The 21,785-nt window shown below is 40.5% G+C and overlaps 1 long non-coding RNA gene across 1 annotated transcript; it reads left to right on the forward strand.

Annotated features, from left to right (window-relative positions):
• The first annotated feature begins 20,040 nt into the window (after window positions 1-20,040).
• On the forward strand, window positions 20,041-21,245 carry LOC307119872. Its single transcript, XR_013815697.1, has 3 exons — window positions 20,041-20,143; window positions 20,293-20,407; window positions 20,686-21,245. It is a non-coding gene; the product is annotated as an uncharacterized lncRNA (long non-coding RNA).
• Window positions 21,246-21,785: the final 540 nt, after the last annotated feature.

The raw sequence follows: 21,785 nt of genomic DNA on the forward strand, positions 1-21,785 counted from the left end.
ATTGTACAACTACAAAATGATATGAATGGCCTGCTGGAGGAGAGCACAAAGCCCACTGCTGCACAAGGTCTGATTACATGCCGTCCTCTCATACTAAACATCATGCAGTCACTGAAAACAAGGGTTGAAGCCATGCTTGAGAAGAAGGAACACATATTGTCAGCCATGCTGCTGCCAATATTCAAGCTCAACTGGGTGGAGGATGAGGAAAAAACGCTGCTTTACCGAGTTATGCTGAAACGAGAACTTCTAACTAGCAACTCAGATGACTCAGAAACACAAAACTCTGATCAGTCTAAGCCTAGTGGTGATACTGACAAAGACACAACAGCTTCCTTCTAAAAAAAAATGAAGCAGACACTTACTTGGATGCACCAACCACAGATGGCTTTGCAGAGTACATGCTGCTGCCCAGGCTCAAAAAGCTCTTCCTTAAATACAACACTGCACTCCCCTCAAGCGCTCCAGTAGAGAGACTTTTCAGTATCGGAGGCCAAATATTCAGGCCCAGGAGAAACAGGCTTGGTGATGAAAACTTTGAGAAGCAACTGCTCTTGAATGCAAACAGAAAGCTTAAAGAACTTTAACTTCTTGCTATAAGAGTGGGACATCTTGTAAAGATGTTCCAGCATGACAAAAACTCAGGAGTCAACCTTCTTTTTTTTTTCTCCAAATGTTTACGTTCAGTAAGTTATGCTGCTTGACTATTGCACTTTGAAGCCTATGACTCCTTTCTGTACAGATAAATCCAGCATCTGAAATTGAATGCTATGTTTGTTTATTAGAGCTATATGCTGTATAATTTTCAGTTTTCAGAGCTATTCAATTCATTTGGACAAAAATGAGTCCGGAAGAGTTAGAAAAAAAATATATTAATGAATGTAAATGACATTGTCATTGTTTACTCACTGTTTACTGTCTTTTGAGGATGCTAGAATGTGTTGGTCCAGTATTTCACATTGAGCAGGGTAAGGTCATCTTAAGTTAAGTTTTTCAGCTGCTAGCTGTTCATTTTCTTTAGAAGAATATAATCAGGAAGATTGTTTTATTATAAATGAATGTAAATGGCATTTTCATTGTTTACTCACTGTTTACTTCCTTTTAAAGGTGTGAAAATGTGTTGGTTGAGTATTGCACATTGAGCAGGGTAAGCCCAAGCTAATTTGACATTACAGTACATGACTACTTTGGTCTGGTTTACATAGTTACTGCTGTTCAGAATATGCTGGATTTTTGTCAGTAGACTGATCTTTTCCCCATGAACCTGAATATACCTTATTTTTAAGTCCTGTAATTTGGTTCATGCTGGCTAAATAAAAGTTTCACTGAACATACAGTATACCTTGACTGCACCTTTTTTTTTCCAATTTCTACATATCATGATTACACATTATTTAAGGGGTAAATATTATTTTTCTCCTGGCTATAATAATTGTCTCTTGTTTATTGGTAAAATAATTTTGATTAGTTTTGGAGTGGCAGTGATTTGCAGCTGGTAATGGATGGTAAAGAGGTTCTATTGAGTAAGATAGTGGCCTATCTTAAAAAGAATTTAACAAATGAACGTGAACTAGTTCATTTTTAGATATGTGAACTTAGTTCATTTAAAAAAAAAAAAAGAACTATGAACATGAACTAGTTCATTATCATCTGTGTGAACTGAACTTTGAGCTAGTTCTTTTTAGGTATGAACTGGCACAACACTGACCACACGCAGGCTGCACTCAACCAGGGCGGCTGCCCGGAGTGCGACGAACTGACGCTGCAGACCCTTCGGGCTCGGGTCGCCAGTTTCGACCTGAATCCTGTCCCTTGCTCTCAGCCTCTCGAGCCACGGAAGAAGAAACGTCGCGACCAGAGGCCCCCGGAGCGATCTGACGAGCACACGCCGGGCATGTCCCCGCGTGCTTCGCCATCGCCCGTATTGTTCGTCGAGGAACAGCACAGCTCCCCTCGCATGGCGGCTGCTGCTGTTTCCTTCGGCGCACCGGAGGAGGAAGAGGATGACAGCCTTTCCCTTGCTGCATCTGAAAGCGGGTGGTCGTAGACCGCCTCAGAGCACGCCACTTCGACGCGGAGGGTCAGCGGCGCCATAACCTCAGTCGACGCTGAGCTTATGCGTCTGCTCACGAAGGCCGTGGACGACCTCGGCATTGACTGGTCTCAACCCGAGGAGCCCACGAGAAGCCGACTGGATGAGTGGTTTTTCGAGAACCGCCGTCAACCGACCGCTCAAAGGCCTGCTCCCTTCTTCCCAGAAGTCCACGAGGAACTAACAAAGTCGTGGAAGGCGCCATTTTCTTCTCGCGCCAAATCCTCTTTTTCTCCAGCGCTCTCAGTGGTCGATGGCGCTCAGAAAAAAGGATACCTTTTGGTCTATCTCTGGCTCCCCGCACGTTTACGAAGTGCATGGAAGCGGCGCTAACCCCGCTGAGGCTTCGGGGAATAAAAATTCTCAACTATCTCGACGACTGGCTCATAATAGCTCAGTCAGAGATACAGTTATTAAACCACAGATCTTGGCTTCTCAACCATTTACAATGCTTGGGACTCACAATCAACGTGGCAAAGAGTTCATTGTCTCCCACACAGAAAGTTTCGTTTCTGGGAACAGTATTGGACTCACTGCAGATGAGCGCGCGGCTGACGTCACAGCGCGCGCTCTCTGTTCAGAACCGAGCGGTTTCCCTCAGGTCCGGTGCACGCATTCCTCTCAAACACTTTCAGAGGATGCTGGGTCTCATGGCCTCCGCGGCGCCAGTTCTCAGACTAGGTCTGTTACACATGCGCCCCCTACAGCACTGGCTGAATGGCCGCGTTCCAGCTCACACATGGCTTTCGGGCCGATTGCAAATCAAGGTAGACCACAGCTGTGTGTTGGCTCTGGCTCCTTGGAAAAATCCCGTCTGGTACAAGACGGGCGTGAGTTTGGGCAATGTTAAGAAGTGGAAAGTTATCTCGACAGATGCATCCAATCTAGGTTGGGGAGCCCTTCACAAGGGCAGGCCAATCTCCGGTCTCTGGTCAGACTCGGAGAAGAGCCTTCACATAAACTGTCTAGAGATGAAAGCGGTCACGCTATCGCTAAGAGCTTTCCTTCCGTACATAAAATACCACCATGTCCTGATCCGAACGGACAGCAGGTTGGTGGTAGCCTATATAAATCGCCAAGGTGGTCTGATGGCGGAAGAAGTCCTAATATGGGCAGAGCACAATCTGAGCTCGCTGAGAGCGACTCACGTGCCAGGCATTCTGAATTTGGGTCCGGACATGCTGTCCAGGGGCAAAGTGTCCCCTGCAGAGTGGTCTCTTCACCCACATATAATTCAGACAATTTGGGGCAGGTTTGGAGAGGCAAAAGTGGATCTTTTCGCCTCACAAGACAATGCTCAATGCCGAATATATTTCTCCAAGCACAAGGATGCGTTGGCCCACGAATGGCCCAACCTTCCTCTTTATGCTTTTCCCCCAATCTCAATGTTACCTCAGGTCATAGAGAGGGAACGAGTATTGCGTTTGCTTGCCGTGCTTGCTTACTTGCTCAGGAGTCGCTTCAGTCGATTAACCTGTCTAACCTTGCGAGACGGGGTCTTATATACCCATGGCTATGCAAATTCTGTTGCCCCTTGTGGCGGGAGTTTAGAAGGACCTGATTGGTCCGTCCCGCCCCACGGTCTCGCTATAGGTTGCTGCAGTTGCAGCGGCACAGCCAATCAGCACGCAGCTGCTTCCTGCTGAGAGTTGTGCAGCTGCACTGCGTGTAAAAGGTATTTTTGGATAAAAATTTGCTTCAATATCTCGAGGAAAGGAATTCCCCATAAGCGTTTAGCAAACGCAATACTCGTTCCCTCATCTTAGGGAACCGAGGTTACGTTAGTAACCGAAGCGTTTTTGCACATTACTGTTGTTAATAAAAGTATTTTTTTTTCTGCATTTCAATTCAAGCTCAGCGCTTCACTGTTAAATTTCCAATAAACAAACATGTACTATTATTAGTAATTGCACTTATTAACAAAACAATGCAAAACAATAGTAATTTTATGATTAAATTAACTTACATTTACAATTATTCATTTTCCTCCAGCGCTACCAAATCAGGTGCTGGCTGTAGAACTGCTCTCAAATGTTAGTCTGTAGCCCTGGATGAGAATATTTTCTTCTCGTCTGTGTCAGTCTCCTACGCTGTTGACTTAGTACATTTACATTTATGCATTTAGCAGACGCTTTTATCCAAAGCGGCTTACAACTGAGGAGTACAGGAAGCGATCCGTCATGAGGAGGCAGCGAAACACAGTAAGTGGCTAAAGTACTACGTTTTGGACATTACACAGAGCATCATACACTAGGGCAGGGAAGAAGTAGAGGAAAATAAGGAAAATGATTTTTTTCGCTTCAGGTTGGGGTGTAGACTTCTAGGAGCGAGTCAAAGTAAGCAGGAGCTGAGCTCGTGGTGGATCTGTAAGCGAAGTGAGTTGTAGCCAGTGCAGAGAGATGAAGAGTGGTGTGACGTGGGCCCTTTTGGGTTCATTGAAGATAAGACGTGCTGCTGCATTCTGGATCATTTGGAGCATTTTGATCACACATGCAGCCATCCCAACCTGAAAAAAAAAGTCATTTCAGGGAGGTATCTATCCACCCCCCCCCCCCAAAAAAAAAAAAAAAAAAAAACATGAAAGGAGGAAAGGTAACCCGAATTTCACCACAGAACATGACTTTACTTGTATAGTCTAATATAATATATCATTAATATATCATTTCTATAGGCCTATGCAATTATTTGTAAAAAATTATGTAAAATTATGTAGATCACTTTTACTATTTACATAAGCTGCTTATACTATTTATGTAAACTGCTTTTATTTATATTTCATTGCAACTTTAAACAGGTCTAAGGAGTTTGTTGTTTTCATGTAGCCTTGGCAACTAGCCGACCTGAAAAATATGCACATGAAATGAAACTTGTTTAACTCAACCATAACATGTCAGTTACAAACTGTACAGCGTGCAAGATTGTCATTATGTTTATACTTTATACTTTCGTTTTTTGTGGCACTCTCCCTTTGCCATGGCGCTCCAGTTTCTAAATACACTGAACTGATTAATTCAGTTCGGGAGAAGAGATAAAAGCCCGCCCACACTGACAATTGATTGGTTGACTAACCGAAACAAGCCAATCAGGATGCTCTCCGTCTTACATGCGCTTCATTAGGTGCACACTAGCACACACACGCAAGGTCTCTCGCTCTCTCTCCCTCTCTGCCGTGCGCGCGTGTACAGTTTGTGTCTCGCATGCGCGCTCTTGCTTGCTCGCTCTAGATTGCGGGAGAATTTAACTAATTTGCGGGCATCAGGGAGCCGCTATAAATATGCGTGAGACTCCCGGAACTTCCGGGAGACTTGGGATGTCTGCACATGATAGAAGTCCAACCAGAAGCGCATTGCAGCAGTCAAGTGCAGTGCTTCCGGGTTCTACGTTGGAACGCCAGCTCGCCATCGGCTGACGCTGTTCATGTGAGTACCACGACGCATGCGTGTGATGCTGACGCAGGAGCTGGCCAATAATGAGGTGGCGTTCTGACGTAGAACCTGAAGCGCTGCACTCTATGTTGAACAGAAGAGATTGTAGATTTGTTATTTTTGTTTGTTTTTTGCACACAAAAAGTATTCTTGTTGCTTCATAACATTAAGGTTTAACCACTGTATTCTCATGGACAATTTAATGATGTCTTTTCTATCTTTCTGGGCTTTGACAGTTAGAATTGGAATGGCGATGCTGCTTATCGGATTTTATCAAAAATATCTTAATTTGTGTTCCGAAGATGAAAGTTACACGTTTGGAACGACATGAGGGTGAGTAATTAATGACAGAATTTTCATTTTTGGGTGAACTAACACTTCGGTGAAATACAGTGAATGTGATTTCACAACATGTTCCTGGATCAACGTCTTTGTTGATCCTGAGGAATATTTCAATCTTTACAGTTTATGTCAAGTTAGGTGCTTCTACATTAGTTATTCACCTATCATTTCCCTCTGATTTTTTAATTATGGGTAGGGCTAGGTTTAGGGATAGGATTAGGACTACATTTTGGGACAGAAATGTTGTTTCAGGATCAACAAAATATGTTCATCCAGGAACTGAGAACATGTCTTACTTGACAAAATCATAGTGACCTGAATAATACATGTACAGCAGTATCACACTGTGGTGCCTACGGGATGTGGGCGGAAGCTATGGTTACCATGGTAAATTCCTGTAAGGGTGATACCCAGAATTATGTAACAGTTACATTCACAAATTTCTTCCTTTAAATAAATATAAATATCTTGTTTTAACCCTAGAATGCATAAAGGGGATCAAATTGACTTGGCATGCTGTGATTTTTTTTAAAAATATTTTACCAATAAAAACATGTTATCTTTGTATCTTTGACCCGCGGAAATTAACCTGTATTCATTTCCTATGAAATTTTCACTCGGCACATGTTCAGACTAGAATACTTTACAGTAGATCTAACTTTTAGAGTTTGTTCTGAAAAAGTACAACTGCATTTTCATATTCATTCATATTTTGTAATGCATTTATACAAGGAAAGTTGACAAATAAACATAACAATAAATTTGATATTAAAGGTCCCATGGCATGACATTTTTCTATTATTTTATAATGTTTCCTGAGGTGTACTTATACTGTTAGTATGATTTTACATAAAAAATGTCATAATTTACAAATAAAAGGCATTTTTTCTATACTGTTATTACCCCTCTGGCTGAATGTCCTGTTTCAAGGGGCGTGTCTGCTCTGAGACTTCAGTGAAAACGCCCACTGTTGTGATTGGCTGACATCTTTGCATTTGAAATGAGTGTTAGATTATGCTGCGGAGGGGGGCATGGTTTAGCGAGGCACTGCACGCACTGACTGAGAGAGGCTGAGGCTGACTGTGCGTGAACTACGGAGAGCTGGAGTTGTTGAGAGCGTTGTGCTGTTAGCGCAAGCTTATTTGTTGCTAAGAGTTCGGAATAAACAGTCCCAGTCACGTTGACTCGGTCTTCCACCTTATTCTACGAACTTTGTAACACATGTAATGTGCCATTACAGCCGTCGAGATGAACGAATCGTCAAAGTGTGGATTATAGCATTATTTTATGATCTATTCCTATCACATGAAAGGCTGCAGTGATGGGCATTGATTACAGGCAGTCTGTTGATCGTGTGAATGCAGTGATCTCCTCATTGCAACGCGTTTTCTCTCACAAAATGCTTTCACCACAACTAACAGCAAACACAACGTCGACAGGAATACAGTAAGAGCTTTGTGCAGCATAACAGTGTCATTCATTATAACGGCAGTTTGGGCAAGTGTGCAGATACACTCGCGACGTGTGATTTACAGATTGATTGCCATTTTCCTCCGGTAACCTGGGCTAACCACAACACAAACAGACCACGACCAAAGACAAAACATAATATGCAGATAAGTCCAATAAACATCTATGGATTAATTTATCTGTTGTCTGTGTGTGTTTATAAAGGGAATTTGGAAAAAGATGCGATTATGGCGTGAATATGTGTGTGCACCCAAGGGTAGGAAACAATAAACCAGGTGGATAATGGATCAAATGTGCGTATAAAATGTAGTGCTGCCGTGATCGTGACAGAGCCCTCTGTCACATGGACATTATAAAGAGTGTTCTCTGATCGCTCTCTGTAGTTTAATCACTTAAATAAGGGATTTGTTTCATGCTACTAACAGAAATTATCGTTTTAGTCACTGGCTTGATTCACTGATGCATTACGCTTAGGGCATCAAGATGGCGATCATTAAACAATCTAGAAAGAAAGTCTGAGTGAACTTGAATGATTAGCTACACATCAGAAATCACTGATCACAGATCAGGCTTTAATGAACACTGTTACTCACGTGCTGTCGAATCCATATTGTACATTCTGTTTGTAAAGCCTGTGCTGACATAAACTGAATCCATTTTCTCCGAATGCTCTGGGCGGGCAAAGCAGAGAAAGGGGAGGTAACCTTTCCTGGTATGACATCATAACATGAAAATTCCAGATCATCTCAGCTGTCATTTTCTCAAAGGCAGAGAAAGACAGCCAGAACTCGGTTTACACCCACAAAATTTCTAGCCACTTGGGAACCATATACAGGCTAGGGGAACTCATATTAATCTTAAAAAACCTCATAAAATGAAAATTTCATGCCATGGGACCTTTAAAACATTTGTGTATCATCAATTATTTTAATTTAATTAGTAGCCAATTTTTTTAAGAAAATCATTCATTCCAATACAGGTCGTTTTGATCCCCTGTATGCATACTTGTAAGTTTTTTTGTTCATGCATTCTAGGGTTAAAATAGCTAAAGTAATATTATATGCAGATGCTGTTGATGTGAACATTTACTGTCCATCAGGATTGTACTTTAATTGATAACGCAGAAGTGTGATTAACACATTATTTCACACTTATGCTGTCTGAAGTACATTTTAAAGTCTGGGACTTCTTATAATTTGTGTAATTAGATGAAGATTTGTGATGTCATTAGCCCCCTCTAGTGATGAGCTACTTTCTTTCTTTCATTTTATTTTTCATTCTTTTTCCCTTTTTTGGGGGGTACACGCTGCCATCTACTGAGTGCTCATGGTTGAATGTTGAACTGATTAGTTCTTAGGTAAAAATATTTTTAAATGTCATTTTCACACTGTATACAACAACTCCATATACTGCACACCACCGGAAAGAATCAATGAATAAATGGAGGCACCTGTGCTTTACTATGTACTACTGTACACCCAAAGTGCTTTACAATCATATCAGGGGATCTCTCCTCACCCATCACCAGTGTGAAGAGTCGAGTACGATGTAAATAATTGCCCACTTTTAATTCTCATCTCATCAATTTATAATTTGTGTAATTAGATAAACATTTGTGATGCTTTAGCCCCCCCTAGTGATGAACTTGCTTTCATTCTTTAAAGGGTATATCTAATGCTATTTCATGCATTTTGATAAATGCTGTTAAAGAGTTGGATTCTCATATTAAACATGGCCAAAGTTTAAAAAAATTAGTAGAGTATTTCTGTGCCAAATACACTCCTTCAGGATTCGTATACGTTTTGGAAAGTTGGTATGGCCCTGAATGACTAGCCTGGTCTTACCAGACTCTCGCACATTTCATTTGTTCAGAGAGTCTGGCCACTCTCTATTGACAAGCATTTACTTCCTTGAAGGCGGGTACTCTGTTGAAGTTTAAAACTATTGGATCTGCCCAGAGCCACTCTGGATCTGCCCTAACCAATCGCTAACGTTTGGTCGTGACGTTTGTAATGTGCCGTTCGCCTCTGTTTCTCACATGGAAGTCCGTAAAAATAACTGCAGATTGTGCACGCCACAAGAAGAAAATCATTCATTCCAATACAGGTCGTTTTGATCCCCTGTATGCATACTTGTAAGTTTTTTTGTTCATGCATTCTAGGGTTAAAATAGCTAAAGTAATATTATATGCAGATGCTGTTGATGTGAACATTTACTGTCCATCAGGATTGTACTTTAATTGATAACGCAGAAGTGTGATTAACACATTATTTCACACTTATGCTGTCTGAAGTACATTTTAAAGTCTGGGACTTCTTATAATTTGTGTAATTAGATGAAGATTTGTGATGTCATTAGCCCCCTCTAGTGATGAGCTACTTTCTTTCTTTCATTTTATTTTTCATTCTTTTTCCCTTTTTTGGGGGGTACACGCTGCCATCTACTGAGTGCTCATGGTTGAATGTTGAACTGATTAGTTGTTAGGTAAAAATATTTTTAAATGTCATTTTCACACTGTATACAACAACTCAATATACTGCACACCACCTGAAAGAATAAATGAATAAATGGAGGCACCTGTGCTTTACTATGTACTACTGTACACCCAAAGTGCTTTACAATCATATCAGGGGATCTCTCCTCACCCATCACCAGTGTGAAGAGTCGAGTACGATGTAAATAATTGTCCACTTTTAATTCTCATCTCATCAATTTATAATTTGTGTAATTAGATAAACATTTGTGATGCTTTAGCCCCCCCTAGTGATGAACTTGCTTTCATTCTTTAAAGGGTATATCTAATGCTATTTCATGCATTTTGATAAATGCTGTTAAAGAGTTGGATTCTCATATTAAACATGGCCAAAGTTTCAAAAAATTAGTAGAGTATTTCTGTGCCAAATACACTCCTTCAGGATTCGTATACGTTTTGGAAAGTTGGTATGGCCCTGTATGACTAGCCTGGTCTTACCAGACTCTCGCACATTTCATTTGTTCAGAGAGTCTGGCCACTCTCTATTGACAAGCATTTACTTCCTTGAAGGCGGGTACTCTGTTGAAGTTTAAAACTATTGGATCTGCCCAGAGCCACTCTGGATCTGCCCTAACCAATCGCTAACTTTTGGTCGTGACATTTGTAATGTGCCGTTCGCCTCTGTTTCTCACATGGAAGTCCGTAAAAATAACTGCAGATTGTGCACGCCACCTCAGTGATAAAACCTAAAACTTGTTCATTCGGATTGTGATTTATTTACAGTGGAGGGGAGAGTTTTGTGATCGGGAACGCGCTGCTCACGTGGTCCGTAACATGATTGTATGCTGTAAATAAAATGTCATACGCTTGGTATGATAAGAATAAATGCTGCCGTATATAACGGCCAGATTCAAATGTTTACGTGCTTTTCTTCTTTTTATTTTTTGAGCGGTGATGAATTATATTGCTCTTGTAAATACTTGCCAGCATTTAAAGAAATACAAGTCAAGAAATGCATCCAAATTACAGCGCAACCGCACGGTGCTCTGCAGTGGGCTAAAGGGATATAAACAGTGAATTTTGAAGTGACATATTCTTGAAAACTCAGTGATGTGGATTCGGACAGCAATTAAAGTACAATAATGAGCTGTAAATAATTGTCCTCTTTTAACTTTCATCTCATCAATAGGTCTTAATTTTAAAGTCTGTGACTTGTAATTTGTGTAATTGATAATCATTTGTGATGCCATTAAATCAAATCAAATCAAATCAAATCACTTTATTTGTCACTCTACATATGCACAAGTGCAACAGTAGGTGAAATTCTTAGGTGCAGTTCCGAGCAACATGGTAGTCATGACATGACATGTACAACATTTAAAGCAGCATCAGATTACACTGATGCGCCCACAATTACTCACAGCACAGTAAACTCTACAATAAACAATAAATAATTTACACAATGTGAGTGTAGTTCTCACAGCTTTAAACAATATACACATACTTACAATATACATATACTTTAAACAATATACACTAAACATACACTAAACAATATACATTACGCTATAATAGTAATAATAATATACAATGTACAGTATAAAATATTATTCACAGATTGAAAAATTGAAATCCAAAGTGCAATAGATGCTGTATGATAAATAAATGTGTATATAATGTGTGTTTATCTACAGTGGGTTGTGCTGAGTGATATTCTGTCCAGTGTGTGTTATGATCCTGATGGGTCAAGAGTTAAGGAGTCTGATTGTTTGTGGGAAGAAGCTGTTCTGGAGTCGGCTGGTGCGTGATCTGATGCTGCGGTACCGTCTGCCTGATGGCATCAGTGAGAGCAGCCCATGGTTCGGGTGGCTAGAGTCTCTGATGATCCTCTGAGCTCTCTTCACACACCGCCTGACATAAATGTCCTGGAGGGAGGGAAGCTCACCTCCGATGATGCAGCTGGCCGTGCGCACTACCCTTTGCAGGGCTTTGCGGCTGCGGGCGGTACTGTTGCCGTACCAGGTGGTGATGCAGCCAGTCAGCAGGCTCTCTATGGTGCAGGTGTAGAACCGTGTGAGGATGTGGCGGCTCATTCCAAACCTCCTCAGCCGTCGCAGGAAGAAAAGGCGCTGATGAGCCTTCTTCACAACGGCCTCGGTGTGGACGGACCATGAGAGTTCCTCTGTGATGTGGACACCGAGGAACTTGAAGCTGCTGACTCTCTCCACCGGTGCTCCATCGATGGTGATGGGGCGGTGTTCTCTCTCATTCCTCCTGAAGTCGACCACCAGCTCCTTGGTCTTGCTGACGTTGAGGGAGAGGTTGTGCTCCTGACACCACCGTGTCAGAGTGTGCACCTCCTCTCTGTAGGCCGTTTCATCATTGTCAGTGATGAGACCTACCACCGTCGTATCGTCAGCAAACTTGATGATGGTGTTGGAGCTGTGGGTTGCCACACAGTCATGTGTGTACAAAGAGTACAGGAGTGGGCTGAGAACACAGCCCTGAGGGGCTCCAGTGTTGAGAGTCAGTGGTGAGGAGATGTTACTGCCCATTCTGACCACCTGGCGTCTGTTTGACAGGAAGTCCAGGATCCAGCTGCATAACAAGCTGTTTAAGCCGAGAGCCCGGAGTTTAATGTCAAGTATGGAGGGCACAATGGTGTTGAATGCTGAGCTGTAGTCTACAAACAGCATTCTCACATATGTGTTCCTCTTTTCCAGGTGGGAGAGAGCAGTGTGAATTGTTGATGAAATGGCATCATCAGTGGAGCGGTTTTTGCGGTATGCAAACTGCAGTGGGTCCAGTGAGGGGGGGAGAACAGAGCAGATGTGGTTTCTGACTAGTCTCTCAAAGCATTTGCTGATGATGGGGGTCAGAGCAACAGGACGCCAGTCGTTTAAGCAGAGTGTTTTTGACTGCTTAGGTACAGGAACAATGGTGGACGTTTTGAAGCATGTGGGGACCACAGACAGGGAGAGGGACAGGTTAAAAATGTCCGTGAAAACTCCAGCCAGTTGGCGCGCGCACGCTCTGATGACGCGGCCGGGAATCCCGTCTGGACCCGCAGCTTTACGGACGTTCACCCGCCGGAAGGATCGGGTTACATCCGCTTCAGATACGGAGAGTGCACTAACCTCTGTATCTTCAGCCGCGAGCTCTCTCTCCGCGAGGGCGGTGTTATTTCCCTCAAAGCGAGCATAAAAGGTGTTGAGCTCGTCCGGGAGAGAGGCAGCGGTGTTCACGGTGGAGTTTGTGTTCCCTTTATAGTCTGTGATGGTGTTAATTCCCCTCCACATGCTTCTGGAGTCGGTGGTGTTGAACTGTCCTTCAACACCATTAGCCCCCTCTAGTGATAAATTTAGCTACTTTCTTTCTTTAACTCTTTTTTGGGGGGTACATGTCGCCATCTACTGAGTGCTCATGGCTGAATGAATGTTGAAAGCCCATTTTCTAACTAATTTTTAATGAATTGTTGGGTAAAAAAAAAAAACTGTCTTCATGTTGCACATTATTTAAGCCTTTGAAATGCAACAACTCTGCACCAAAGAGCTTTACAATCATATCAGGGGGTCTCTCCTCACCCATCACCAGTGTGCAGCATCCACTTGGATGATGCAACGTCAGCCACAGTACAACGGCGCTAGTAAACTCACCACACTCCAGCTGTAGGTGGAGAGGAGAGAGTGAGTGATAGAGCCAATTCAGTGGATGGGGAATACACCCCTACTCTTTTACGAGAAGTGCCATGGAATTTTTAATAACCACAGAGAGTCAAGACCTTGGTTTAACGTCTCTTTAAGGCCGTACTTTTTACTGTATAGAGTCCCCATATCACTACACTGGGGTGTTAGGACCCACACAGACCACAGGGTGAGCACCCCCTGGACTCACTAACATCTCTTTCAGCAGCAACCTGGGTCCATATTCACAAAACATATAAAGGCTAAAAGTAGCACCTAACTTGCCGATTTTGAAGAAACTCCTCAAAATAATGGGTGTGTCAGTCCTAATTTTAGGACTCCTAAATTTTTGCTCTAAGAGTATTTCACAAAACATTTTAGCACTAAAACTAGCTCCTAAATCTGTGAAATGTTAGGAGTAGTCAAGAGGACTCCTAAGTCACTAAGACCAAATCACAAACAATCCTAATGGCTATTGCGGACCTTTCTCTCTTCCACTTCGCCTTCCTGTCTACTCACTGTCCTATCATAATAAAAAGGCGAATATGCCAAAAGTTTTAATAATAAAATAATGTCTGATTACCTGTGGCAGTTGTTTTACAAATGACCGGATAGAGTAAAAGAGTAAAATAAGCCTATTTGCCATGTTGTCCGAGAGGATCGAGGTCTCTGAGCCCAAACCCAGAGTAGGCCTACTCCACTGAATCCCCGGCTGGGCCGAGAGTGAGGAGTCGGGGTGGTGGAGGGATGCAGAAAACTGTGGAGGTAACTGTGATTCGGCTGTGTTTACTGTTTGCCTCCTCTCGAGCTGATTAGTTAGTGCTCCTCCCGAACTTTGTTTATAAAACATCATGTCGCTTGAATTCTGCAATCTCTCTCAAGAGGCTGATAATTAGCTGAACATACACTCACCTAAAGGATTATTAGGAACACCGATTCAATTTCTCATTAATGCAATTATCTAATCAACCAATCACATGGCAGTTGCTTCAATGCATTTAGGGGTGTGGTCCTGGTCAAGACAATCTCCTGAACTCCAAACTGAATGTCAGAATGGGAAAGAAAGGTGATTTAAGCAATTTTGAGCGTGGCATGGTTGTTGGTGCCAGACGGACCGGTCTGAATATTTCACAATCTGCTCAGTTACTGGGATTTTCACGCACAACCATTTCTAGGGTTTACAAAGAATGATGTGAAAAGGGAAAAACATCCAGTATGCGGCAGTCCTGTGGGCGAAAATGCCTTGTTGATGCTAGAGGTCAGAGGAGAATGGGCCGACTGATTCAAGCTGATAGAAGAGCAACGTTGACTGAAATAACCACTCGTTACAACCGAGGTATGCAGCAAAGCATTTGTGAAGCCACAACACGCACAACCTTGAGGCGGATGCGCTACAACAGCAGAAGACCCCACCGGGTACCACTCATCTCCACCACAAATAGGAAAAAGAGGCTACAATTTGCACAAACTCACCAAAATTGGACAGTTGAAGATTGGAAAAATGTTGCCTGGTCTGATGAGTCTCGATTTCTGTTGAGACATTCAGATGGTAGAGTCAGAATTTGGCGTAAACAGAATGACAACATGGATCCATCATGCCTTGTTACCACTGTGCAGGCTGGTGGTGGTGGTGTAATGGTGTGATGTTTTCTTGGCACACTTTAGGCCCCTTAGTGCCAATTGGGCATCGTTTAAATGCCACGGCCTACCTGAGCATTGTTTCTGACCATGTCCATCCCTTTATGACCACCATGTATCCATCCTCTGATGGCTACTTCCAGCAGGATAATGCACCATGTCACAAAGCTCGAATCATTTCAAATTGGTTTCTTGAACATAACAATGAGTTTACTGTACTAAAATGGCCCCCAAAGTCACCAGATCTCAACCCAATAGAGCATCTTTGGGATGTGGTGGAACGGGAGCTTCGTGCCCTGGATGTGCATCCCACAAATCTCCATCAACTGCAAGATGCCCATCCTATCAACATGGGCCAACATTTCTAAAGAATGCTTTCAGCACCTTGTTGAATCAATGCCACGTAGAATTAAGGCAGTTCTGAAGGCGAAAGGGGGTCAAACACAGTATTAGTATGGTGTTCCTAATAATCCTTTAGGTGAGTGTATACTTGTTTTGGTGTTAATAAAGGCCTTCTGAAGCGAATCGATGCGTTTGTGTAAGAAAAATATCCATATTCAAAACTTTATAAAGTAAACTTTCGGCCGACCGCCTTCCCTGTTTAATATATGGAAAAACTGTTGAAAGTTCCCCTGCCGATCGAAAGACTAACTCGACCAGGTAGGGTCGTCATGACGTCACGTACGCATCTTGAGTTTCACTTTCAACATTCACCACTTTTCCACGGAAGGTGGAGGCCGAAAGTTTACTTGGTAAAGTTTTGAATATGGATATTTTTCTTACACAAACGCGTTGATTCGCTTCAGAAGTCCTTTATTAACACCCCGGAGCTGCGTGGAGCACGTTATTTGACGGACAGATGCACTTTTTATGGACTTCAAAAACAGAGCAACTATTAATCCAATTCTAATGCTTGGATTAGCCTGGACTTATGTAATATAACTCCGATTTTATTTGTCTGAAAGAAGAATGTCACATACACCTAGGATGACTTGAGGGTGAGTAAATTATGGGCTAATTTTCATTTTTGGGGGAACTATCCCTTTAAGACTTGATTTCTGTTCCTTAGTAAAAGTTTGTCTCAGCAGCTTTGTGAATAGGTTTTAAGAGAAAACTCTTAGCTAAGAACTTTTACTGCTATTTAGGATTACTCTTAGTGCTAAGATAAAATGTTTTGTGGATACGGCCCCTGGTCTTCCCAGGAGGTCTCCCATCCAGGTACTGACCTGACTCAACCCAGCTCAGCTTCAGTAAGCAACCAGTCTTGGGCTACAGAGTGATGTGGCTGTGTCCTGGACATGCTGCTGTTTGCATGCTACCACATATAGGTGTGATGATGACTGTAGTTAACATGTTTCACAGAACTTATTCACCTTGACAAACAAAACAGGCATTTTTTATGCCATTTTTTGTCGCATGTCGCCATCTACTGAGTGATTATGGCTGAATGAATGTTGAAAGCACATTTTCTAACCATTTTTGGACTAATTCTTAGGTAAAACATTTTTTAAATTGCATTTCCACACATTTTCTTCATGTTGCACATTAGTCAAGCCTTTGAAATGCAACAACTCCCCAGACTTCACACCTCCTGGACCTGTTTGCATACTAACACATATAGGTGTGACGGAGACTCTATTAGCATGTTTCACAGAACTCATTTAATCTTGACAAAAACTTTTTTTAACATTACCTGTCTGATTTGAGAGCAAGTGGCCCAGACATTGTTTCTTATTGCTCAGGAACAATAGTGAGGTATAACTAATTTATCTCTAATCTGTGTGTTCAATTCAATAGGTATTCAGGAACAGTTCCATTAACAAGCTGCTGTAACTACAACATTATGCAAGTAAAAAACATTGTTTTTCCATTCACAGCTATTAAAAAGTAGCCATGTATTCTGATGAAAGCAGAGGTGGACAGTAGTGAAGTATTTTTACTTTCTACTCAAGTACATTTTTCAAGTATACATTTTATCAGTGTTTTTTGGAAAACTTTTACTTCACTACATTCCATAGCATAATTTATAATGTCATACTTTTTACCTCACTACATTTCATAAATAAAAGTTGTTGTTTTTTACCTTTGATACTTACATTAAAAATATAGTACTTCCTTACTTGTACTGAAGTAAAATTTTAATTACTTTTACTGGAGTAAAAGTATACAATACTACATTTTTAATGTAATTAAATATTAAATGATTTTCAATATGAAACATAGTGCAGTAAAAAGTACAATATTATGTTTTGGAAGGTTTGTAAACGGTTTCTAAAGAAAAACACTGATAAATTATATATACTTGAAAAATAAAATTACTTGGAAAATAAAAATACTTCACCACTGTCCGCCTCTGGATGAAAGCAGCATACACTTTAAAAATGTCAGTTTTTGTGGTGCCATCTAGTCAGTGTGGTCATGACGTCATTTTCCTGTGAATTGTCCTCCACAGTGATTAGCAACAAGGCATTTAAAGCCCAGGCATCAATATTAGATTTTAAAAAGTATCATGTCTGCCTGTTTCCAATTATATACAAAGAAATGTCTTCCATTTTAGAATCCACCCCTCCCCCCACCCATGGCTTCATGTACCCTCAAATGTATCAACACAATCTGTATTGTATCGTTTGTATTGCTCAGAGTGTATAAATCACATTGCATATTGTCTGCTGTATGCTTGGTGTTGCTACCCAGACATTTCCTGTCAGCTATCAGAAAAATCGATCAATCAATCAATCTAGCCCACCCGGAAATCACATGACATGCTTGCGTTCAGCATGCCCCTCTTTGTTTAAAAGTTTGCTAGATGCTGCATCTGTGTTTACTTTGTTTACACCAGTGCCATGGAGCCAAATAAAGGTTTCGTGATAGAGGAAAGGTTTTGTGGGCCACTTGCAGTCCCTGCCAAGCATTGCCGTATCTTTACATAGTGCACGCTAAAGGTCATTTGATGTTGCAGTTGCTTTATACCACACTTACTTTCCCTAGTCAGTCACATCTGTAGATGCACATGTCAAACGATTTCCCTTTATTATTCTCACCAGCTTTTCTTTCAGCAAGTGAATTAAAATGTTAGAATATTTAATCAGAAATAAAGGTATCTTGGCATAGTGAAGGCCTTCAAACCTAAACACGCCAATCACCATTATTTGTTCACTAGAGTAGATTATTTTGTTCAATATAAATCAATATAAAAACTTAAAACAATTAAAAAAAGTGTCATTTTTATTATGAACATTCACCATCACATTAATTATTTCCAGATAAGCATGATGTAGGTTGGATTATTAGAAAATGTACCCTCTGTACTTGGAAAAAGGCTGTACGTATGTCTGATACGCATTTCCCCCCTGAGTTCGGTGAATGACCACAGTCACAGCAGCCCCTTCTAAACACTAACCACACTATACTGCAGGAAACCAACACTAACTCTAAATATTACCAAGCCAGAAAGATCTCATGAAGAGCAATTTCACAATGTTTACATGTTCACTTTAATTTTTTTTTCAAATATTAACTTATAATAAATATATAATATGTACATGTACATTGCAAGCCAATCTTTTTTATTATTATTATTTTTATAATTACCCAGATGTGCCTGTTCATTGAAACTCAGACTTTACATGACACTCTATATAATATTTGGTTAATATATAATTGGTAACACTTTACAATAAGGTTAATTAGTTAACATTAGTTAACTACATTAGTTAACATGAACTAATAATGAACTGCACTTGTAAACCATTTATTTATCTTTGTTAAAGGTGCACTATGTAACATTTTTGCGGTAAAATATCCAAAAACCACTAGGCCAGTGTTATATACAGTATTTTGTTTAGTTGAGTACTTACAATATCCCAAATGTTTCCAACTATTTGTAAATCATGAGAAATTTGCTATTTTAACCAAGGAACCGGGATGTGTAAGGAAGTCGCCTGTTAATTGCGTCATATCTGCGTTACCCTCGGTTTTATTTTGCAGAAATGCTTTACTCTCACTGCAGTGTGCAACAAGTGTCATAGCAGCCGCCGAGCGAACGCACAGAGTGACGTCATAACCGCTCCGGAAAAGCGGAAGTGGCGCCGGCGACTGTGGCATTATAAAAATCCCTTCGGCAACTATGCCATAATAAAAGTCCCGCTGCTCACGAGGCATGTGTTCCGCTCTTCTTATTAACAATCGCATCAGCGGCCTTGCTCAGCTCCACAACACTCGGTCCTGCTCTGCTTCATACTGCAGTAACGTTAATAATTGCATCATGAACATGATTTCTGCCGGAGTCGTAACCCGATTCTTTTCCACCGGCTGTGAGGTGAAGACCACATGTCCCAAGATTCTGCACTTAAACGTGGCTTCATCAAACTATGCCTTTGTTTTGAATAGACGACCTCTAGTGGACGGAAAAGTTACATAGTGCAGCTTTAATGTTAATTTAAAACATTTACTAATGCATTATTTAAATCTTGCTAACATTAGTTAATGCACTGTGAACTAACATGAACAAACCATGAACAGCTGTATTTTTATGAACTAACGTTAACAAAGATGAACTAATGCTGAACAAAGGTGTTGTTCATGGTTCATAACTTATTAACTAATGTTAACTAATACAACCTTATTGTAAAGTGTTACCATATAATTTTCATTATGTGTGCATCTTGGTACTTTCCACTGTATAACACACATACATTAACAGTGACCGCACCCTCATGGTCATGTAGACCACTAAATAAAGTGATGCATCTCATTTTAGAAAGCTGTGAATGTTCCTGTATGTACTTGGTGGTCGACTGAGAGGTGATGTGGGGGCTTCTTGTTTCCAAGGGCACAGGTGACATCTCTGTGGGAGGAAGTTCTGATGTTCATTTTCCCCCTTGTGAGTATTTATAAAAGTGCATGTTGTGGTGAGCCGAGACAATACACATCAGACTCACACGAGAGAAGATGAGGTGCGTGTCGATAACTCCTCTGCTGTTCCTGGCTACAATGCTGATTTCTCAAATCACCTGCCAATGTAAGAAGCTATTTCTATTTGTAAAAAAAGAAAGAAAGAAAGAAAGCAATATTAACTCTTCACTTCGATTCAAATGTTATTTTGAATAAAATTGTTTTGCTTAATTTAATGGCTGTGTTTAAAATGTTTGTTTCCTTTGGGTTTTGTAGTGTCTGGCCGTTCAACTTGCCTTTGTCTCAAGACGAAAGAAATTGTTCTCCGCAAGGAAAATATCAGAAGTTACACGATACAAAAAGCAGGTTCCTGCCATATTGATGCCATTGTGTGAGTTCTCTTTTTTTTCTTGTGAAAGTGTATTCACTTTGATAGATTTCAGACACCTATTCAACACTATATTTCATGATAAATCTGAGCTTATATGTCAGAATAGTTATTTTGGCCAGGTCTTATTTTAGTGTATTGACAGTTTTTACTCATAACATTTCGATGCCAGAACAAGCACTTTTATTGTACTTCTATACAGTTTAAATTGAATTAACATCTGCAGATTTGTATATTTTGTTGTACTATCATGCTAAATTGTTACTTTAATGTATTTACAGATTTAAAACTGTCAGACGAATTTTTTGCATCGATCCACAAAAGCCTTGGGTTAAAAAAGCCATGCAATTTGTGGACGAGAAGAAGACAGCAATTAAAACGACGACACATCCCATAAACTCTGCATCAACATATAAAACAACATCAATGCTGAATACAACGTTAACGCTGAATTCAACATTAACGCTGAATACAACATCAACAATGAATACAACATCAACGCTGAAAACAACATCACGCTGTAATAAAACAGGATGAACTAAAAACTACTTCACCTGGACTGAAATGTTTGTGCTGGATTTTATTGTATTTTAATTAATTCAAATGCATTGCATACAATATACTGCATTGCTATGCATGTTTTTTATTCAGCTCTACTTAATTGAATGTTTTTCCCCCCGTATGGTTAATAAACAATACAAATGTACTGTGTGATTAGGTTAATGGAGTTAGAACTAAACCTTAAGCTCAGAAGTTCATGTTTCTTGTATTTATTCAATAACATGTACATTCATTTATAAAAAATTAATAAATAAAATGTTATGTTAAAATGTTAATTCAGTATTTTCGACTCTCTCGCTCTCTCTGTATGTTTGAACTGTTTGAGTTGTAGACGATAGTGAGGACAAACCCACATGAAAAAATACTATATTATAGTAAAATTACCCTAGTAAATACTATAGTGCTTTTAACTATACTATACATCAAATTATAGTATACCTCAGTATTTACTATATATTTACTATAGTAAATATTATAATATACTACAATTTACTGTAGTATCTTTGCTATAGTATGGATAAAAAAAACAAAAAACATTACAGTATTTACTAGATTAATTTTACTATAATATACTATAGTATTTTTTAATGTGGAGTAAAGTGAGGACATTTTGGCCGGTCCTCACTTTCTGAGAACCCTTTTAAAGGCCTGTTTGAGGGTCAGGACTGGTTTTATGGATAAGTTTATAATTAGGTTTAGGGTTCAGGTTTGGCACATAGTTGAAATGGGTAGGGTTAGGGTATGGAGCTTGCATTGTGTCAATGAATGTCCCCACAAAGATAGATGTACAAGAATGAATGTGTGTGTGTGTCAGTGGGTA

The sequence above is a fragment of the Gobio gobio genome (genome assembly GCF_949357685.1).
Source record: "Gobio gobio genome assembly, chromosome: 23".
NCBI lineage: Eukaryota > Metazoa > Chordata > Actinopteri > Cypriniformes > Gobionidae > Gobio > Gobio gobio.